This window comes from Vigna angularis, chromosome 9 (assembly GCF_016808095.1).
Source record: "Vigna angularis cultivar LongXiaoDou No.4 chromosome 9, ASM1680809v1, whole genome shotgun sequence".
NCBI lineage: Eukaryota > Viridiplantae > Streptophyta > Magnoliopsida > Fabales > Fabaceae > Vigna > Vigna angularis.
Genome location: NC_068978.1, coordinates 30,569,137 through 30,576,744, shown reverse-complemented (window position 1 = coordinate 30,576,744; position 7,608 = coordinate 30,569,137). Strand labels below are relative to the sequence as shown.

The window sequence follows — 7,608 nt, the reverse complement described above, 5'->3', positions numbered from 1 at the left end:
TGCTCGTTGTGACTATGACTGACCTCTTAGCCACGTTGTAGTCAAGTTTTAATATTTGTAGGTGGATTGGTTGTTTGGCTAGACTATATGAGTGTTATCGACTTAAGCAACCTTAGAGCTACCTGCATATGCAGGCTTTGTTTTGTGTTGCCAGCTTGGGCATACTTTGTTTCGTGCTATAGGCTTGGGCAAGCTTTCTTTCATGTGATGTGCCTTGATGATCACTTTATTGATGACAATGAAACATTAATGAGGGGTTTTTTTAAAACATCGCAATGATTGTCCTACCATGCAAAACGTTCTTTTGCACTGGTTCTGATCAAGGTTGACATGGCTACATCTCAGCGGTTAAATTCGAGGGATGAAATGTAGAGAGTTACCCACGAAGGGAAATGTGAATGAAATTCGTTTCATTTCGAACTCCTTACTCTTGTACTTGATTTATTTCTTTGTTCTCATATCATTTCGAGCATTCGTCATGCTTGTGCTGAGTTTGTGTTCCTTGCCTTCTTCTTTTTCTTCAAGTCTACTTGCTCATTCTAGGTATGTTTTTTTCTTCTCCCAATATTGGTTACAATCGTTGTTGTTCCTTGATGGCTAGGAAAATTATCCCCATGAATGAGGGTTTTTCTTCTGCCTCTTTTGACGAGAGGGTTTCCTTACCATAACCTCTTGTTGTCGCTCCTCCTTTAATGGTTGTCTCGAGGGTTACCTTTGGGGCTATCCAAGAAGGGAAGAAAAAGAAGAGGAAACTGGTGGTGTGAGGTAAGAAGATCGTGCTACTATAATTTCTATTTGAAAATAGACAAAATTGTTTAATTTTAAAACATTAGGAGAAACAAAACAATAATATAAAAATCAAATTAAGACTAAAACAATGACATTTGACATGATAATAACATCACACTATTACTCTCATAAGGTATGATATCATATTGACACATGACAATATTTTAAATTTAAAAAATAAAAATAATTAAAAATATATTTAAAGAAAATTATAAATTGCTATGTGAAACTTTTTTAATAATGTTAATTAAGTACTAAAAAAAATTTACATTAATTTTTTCAAATTAGAGATCAAGTCGAAACAAATAAAAGTATTGAAACCAATTTGCGATTTCAAAAAAAAATGGGAACCGATGAAAATAATTTAACCGAAATTATTTGCTTATCGAAGCTTGACAATAATTTTAAATTTTCAAAAGTTAACAGAAATAAAATAAATTTATAAATAGTATAATAATTTGAATTCACATGATTAAAATGTGAATTGAAAAGCATACCTACATATATTCTGTATCTCATTTCAAACAACAATAAAACAACAAATAGCAAAGGTAGTAAAGGTGCCACGCGTAAACACGAACATCCCAGAACTTTGATTTTTTTGTCCACACTAATTTGGACCATTCTATTTGTTATATATGCTCATATAAAATTTATGGGACTAATTATATATATATATATATATATATAGTATATTAACTTTTAAGAAATTTTTAATTGATTTATGTAGGAAGCAATTTTTATATAAAAAAAAGTCAATTAAGTATGACTGAAATTTAAATTGAAAAACAAAATATTTATTGCAATATGTAACATTTTATAAAAGGTAAAAGGATAAAAAATAAATATTGTATCAAATGGTTATCCAAATAACACGATTTACTATAACATTTTGGAATTCCATCTTCAAGAAATTGAATTTTTGACGTGTAATTTGGTATAAAAAAAAATCAGTTCAAAAACTTTTTTCATTTAAAAATGAAAGAACAAGGATTTATACTCTCGAGTATAAAGAATTATACCATAAGTATCAAATATAGTTTTATACCTAGTGGTAAATGATTGATTTAACAATTTTAATTTTAATTTTTTTTAAAAAGTAAAGAAAAATAAAATTTTAAGTAATATAGTGAAAAGTGTTTTATAGAATTTAGAGTATTGATTTGTAAATAATAGATACGATAATTAAAATATTTATAAATGTAATAATTATATTTTTAAATAACACTTTATTAAAAAATCAACAATTTATAAAAATATTGTTTTTACAAATAACACTATTTTCTATTTTTTATCCAAGTTTTTATTATCATGAATATTTATGTGCATAATTAAAATAAATTTCAAAATTGTATTTAAAAATTGGATTATAGCTATGTTAATATAAAAATTATTTTAACATTTTCCTATTTTTATTTAGTATATTTTTTATATATAAAAAAAAACTATTATGTAAAATAAATCAAAATTCTTTAAAAAAATGTTGTATATATAAATATTTGAGACAATATTGTTGAAATTATTAACCTTGTGCTTCCATTCTCAAATGAAAGGTGTGAGAACCAAGTTAGTGGAGAAGCCAGCAGAGGATGAAATTTTCAAAAGTTTCGTTTCTTTTCTCTAATACATCTATCTTTCCAAAACTTTTACTCTCTTCTTTTCTCCTTCTTCTCTCTAAAGTTCTTTAGTCTCACTTCATCTGTTTAAAGATTAGACTGTGCATAAGTAATATGGAAGACAAGAGCTTTTTGTTTCACTGATCGGTGTAGTGATTAGAGCTGGTAAGTTTCGTTCCTATAATTCTTGTGAATTTCTGGAATTTCTGGCACATGCAAGTAAACCTTGTTGTTTGCATGTGTTCATCAGTCTTCTCTTTCTCTTTCTAACTTTCTTTTTGGTACTTTGGTTGGTTTCTTTTCACCAATCAATGACTTAAAAGTGTTCTTAGGATTTTCTGGAAATGATCAGATTTCTGGAAGGGTAGAAGTTGTTTGATTTGGTTAAGAGGTAAGTGAAGCTAGTTAATTTAATTGTTTTGTTGATGATGTATGAAAACGTTGTTTGGTGGTTTTGCATGTGGGTGAAATTGAATGTTTGGGTGTTCGACTTTGGTTGTTTGACATGTTAAATGCTATGATTGTTGAGTTGTAGATTATACATACTTTGGAGTGAATTCTGGGTTAAGAAAAATATTCAGTTTTGGTAAATTCTAGTGTGTATTTCATTATGCAGAAGTTCTGCAGAATTATGTAGAAAATCGAGCATTCGTTGTTGACCGTTCGGTCAGGTTCAGTTACTCGTTAGGTGGTATTCAGTTTCGTAGTAGTATTCGATCTTAGGGTTGCTCGGTTTCGTGCTGACGTTCAGTTTCAGTATTGGCAGTATTCGGTTTGATATTAGCGTTCGTTAATGGTCGTACTCGGTTCTGTATTATCGTTAAATTTAGTAGTGCTAGGTTTCTTATAAGTGTTAGGTTTTGTATTCTCGTTCGGTTTTAGTAGTGTTCGGTCTAGTATTCGTGTTCGGTCTAAGAAGTACTTGATGTTGTATTAGTGTTCGGTCTGAGTAGGGTTCACTGTTATTTTAACGTTCGATTTTAGTATTATTCAGTTTAGTTACAACGTTCGGTTTCGTACTAGTATTTGGTTTAGCTAGAGTTCGGCCCTTCAAGTGCTTTAGGCGCTTGTTCGAGCATTGCTCGTTAAAGGATCGTTTCAATCATGATGAAGTGTTGTGAGTGTTTTATCGTTCGGTCTTATGCATTGGTTATGTTAAGTTTTCCCGTTCGGTCGTTAGAGTTTGTGTTGTTTGTTTGGTTTTGCTCTATGAAATGTTATTCGGTCTTTAACTGTTGATTTCATTGTTTGGTTCGGATTGATTATTAGAGTTGTATTGATATATTTTGTATGAGAAATTTGTATTAATATTCAAATAAAGTATGATATTTCAACTGGTATGAAAGAGAATTCCAAGGAGGAATGTCTTAGTGACCGGTTAAGCAAGGTGGTGGTATAGTATGAATATGGATAGCGAAATCTACGGCGTTCATCCTGACATTCTAATGATTACCAAGTCTCAAGTAGAGATGGGTAAGTCATGTCGTGAGAATAGCAGGAGACCCTAGCCGAGGGGGGTCCTATGGTGAGTGATAACGGGTTAACCTCATGTGGCAACTGATGGGTTTCCAATTACTACACCCACGAGTGCACGAACGGCCAAAGCTACATATTCATACTAGTCCGGACGGTCGGTTAAAGTGGTCGGTTAATATGTGTTACATGTTTTTCTATACTTGTGTTTAATTATTTTATCTGTTAGGTGTGTTTGGATTGTATGTTCACATGACTATTAAATTACATTAGCTTACCCTTCTTTTCTGTTTTGTAATGTTGTCCATTCGACATTTCTTTTGTGTAATGATCATCTGATGGATGTGAGCATAGAATTGTGAGGTTTCGATGGAGCAAGCGTTGGACGGAGAGGACCCAGCTGTTTAGACTAGGATCGATCGATCACGTGGAGATTTTGTTTGGACCGATCGGTTGTGTTTATAGTTTTGTTTCTTAGGCTAAATTCTGTAAAGTTTTAATTTTATAGTTATTTTAGGATAACTGTAATGTTAATACTTTATTACTTAGTAAATAACTGATCTATTGTATCATTCTCTGTGATGACTCTATTATATAGTTATACTATATTTTTGGGATGTTAAACAACAACTAATTTTAACATATTTTTTAATCTTTGTTATATGTCTTCTTTCACATTACATATCTCACATTTTTAAGTCTTTCTTATTCTTCATTTACTTAAATTTAGTGAATTCAAATATGAATTTCGTTACAAAATATACGTGTGTGATTTCCTATTAGCTAAAGTTTATTGAAAACACATATTTGGATAGATTTTACTTTTTATTTAATAATTTTTTTTAGATTATATATTGATCAAAGATAAAATGATTTTAAAATATACAAATAAATACAAATATTACGGTTTTGTAAAATTAAGTTAGAATTAAAATTTATTTTTTAACATTGTATTAAAATAATGAGTTTGAGAATATAAAAGATTATATATGAAAATTACTTATACACAAAATAATGATTATATTTGATGGATTTGTTCAAAGTAATTTGAGATAATTTGTTATATGATAAAAAACAATTATAAAATAACAGAAATTCTTAATTACTGTATAACGTTAAAATTTTGGTTTCATATAGTATTAAATATTGATATTTCATTGATTTTTTTAGTGTTAACTTTTAATTTCAGTTTTATAATGAATAGCATTAACTAGATTATAGATTAAAAATTGTTTTTTTTTATTTGTGATATCATTTTAAAATTTTGCTCTCCTATTAAAACATTAACTTCATTTATTAATAACTGACCAATTCATTTGGGTTAGTTTTACTTAAAGAAAATTTTTAATATAATAAACATAACTCTGTTTTTAGCTTTCTTATCTTAAAAAAACAATATTTTTAACAAACCTCTTAGTATTTGTTTTTTCTTGTAATGTCCCTATCTACATATATTATCCTATTCTGTACATAGTCCAACCATGATTATTTGTCTCCAATATTTTTCATTATATAGTATTATGCTGCCATTGTAACTCCCATCATGGTTTGGAAGTGCTTATTTGTCACTTTGTCTTCTTAGATTCCCAAATCCAAGCATATCAACATTTCTGGACACTTCTATATGTCTCTTTTAAGAATTCAACTCAACACAGTTATGGGAAATGTTTGGTTAAAAAATAATAACTAGTATTGTGTTGTTCATTGTAAGTCCTATCACGGTTTGGAAGAGCTTTTTTGGTTACATATCTTCCTAGATTCCCAACACTACCAAAGAAACTAAATTTAATTAGTGGTTTGTTTTCTTTCTTATTTTTAACCCTTAAAAAATTATAATTTCTGTTACTTTATGTTAACAGTAACAAAAGCTTACTTTATTTTAATATTTTTTATTTTTATTACACCGTTTGAAAGAGAGCAAATATTTACCCTGTTTGCTAAGCTAGCTCAGTCCCAGTCTTCTGGTCCGAAGAATTCGATTACGAATTTTTTTAATGACTTAATTTTTAATTTTATTCGAATTTAAAAAAAAATTACTAGTCTTTTCAATATAATATTTTTAAAATATCAAATTTAATTTTTAAGTTTTTAAAAACATCAATAGTTTATTAATTTTTTAAAGACATCTAATTTGATTTTTTTACCTAATAGTTGGTTCTTTAATTTTCAGCTAATCATTTACCATTTCTCTTCTCCATTCACCAAAATCTTAAGTTTATTCATTTTAACAATATGTTACCATTTAGAAAATCAAGTTTTCTTTAGAATTTACATTGGTTTAAAATAATGAAACTCGATTATTTTAATAATAAAAATTTAAAGTATAAATAAAAATTTTATAAACGGATTTCATAATTTTAAAAGTATATCATTTCTTTAAATAATTTTCCTTCTAGAGTTCTCTCAACTCTTTCTATATTTTCTCACAGATCATTTATTTGAAGATCGGAGATCGTTAGGGTGATCCTTGAGGTAAGCTTTCCATTTCTATTTGATCAATTTCTCAAATAAAGTAACTTGGTTTTCGGTCCTTTTTCTTGGTTGGTATGTCCTTTGTGTGTATTGGACCATATTGGTTCGCATGTAGTGTTTGAGTCTTCTATAAGAGTTTTTATTGATCAATGGTCAAAATGATATGTCATGATCGTTTTGTGTTGTTCATAGGGGTAGATAGACCTTTATGTACTTTTGGAGGTGTTTACAAAATTCTTGAGCAGTTTAGTCTATCTTTCACGTAAAGGTAGTTAATTGTGCTGCTTTTAACTGATAGATAACTTGTAATTGCTAATTGCATGCTTGTATGATATTTAGTTTGTGTGATTAAGATGTATGATGAAATATGATGTATGGAGTTGAGTTAGGATTCAATTTGGCTCACATGAATTCTATTTTGAAATTTGGTATGTTTTATGATTGATATTGCAATTGAGAAGAATTGAGTTATTGAGTTGTGTATAATATGATAGTTGGTATGTTTTGACATTTGTGGTTGTTGTGAGACTAATTTGTAGGGCTAGAACGACATAAATATGCAAAATTATGTTTTGTAAAATTATGCAGACTCCCAAGATGAAAATATACTTATTGGACGTGGTTAAAGTTAGAGAACTACTAACTTGATGGTCATTGGACAAGAATATCTCATTGTTGGACACAACCAAAGTTAGCTCACTCACTTGATAGTGATTGGGCAAGAATAGACTCGTTGAGCGAGGTTAAAGTTAGAGAGTTATTGATTTAGTGGTCGTTGGACGAGAATAATCTTGCTAGGCACAACCAAAGTCAAACTCATTGAGTTTGCAGTAACTGGGTGAGACAAATCTTGCTTGACAACTTTTGTGAGAAGTTAAATACTTAAGTTCTAGTGATATTATGGTTGGGTGAGTGTGCTTTCAAGCACTACATGTTGAACGAGTAGATATTCTTGTTAAGCGAAAGTATTAGAGTTTAACTCAATTTTCATATGTCTCTTATGGTATCTTTAATGTGTGTGATTTTTTGGATGTTAAAATGATTGTTGGTTTATAATGTAATATTAGAATGGTTGATACTAATCTAAGGAGGATTAGTAGTGGTTAAAATAGTGTGTGTATTGATATATGGATTTTGTATTGAGAGTTATCATATCGCTTTAATAATCATCCAATATCAAGTAGAGAAGGGTTGAGTATGTGGTGAGAGGAGCAAGAGGTCTTAGTCTACGAGTTTTACCTTGGTTAAAGATATTAAC

General features: G+C 29.2%; 1 long non-coding RNA gene across 1 annotated transcript; it reads left to right on the top strand.

Moving 5' to 3' along the window:
• Nucleotides 1-2,486: 2,486 nt before the first annotated feature.
• LOC128194123 (uncharacterized) lies at nt 2,487-4,356 on the top strand. Its single transcript, XR_008245445.1, has 3 exons — nt 2,487-2,570; nt 2,729-2,796; nt 4,233-4,356. It is a non-coding gene; the product is annotated as an uncharacterized LOC128194123 (long non-coding RNA).
• The last annotated feature ends 3,252 nt before the right edge of the window (nt 4,357-7,608 follow it).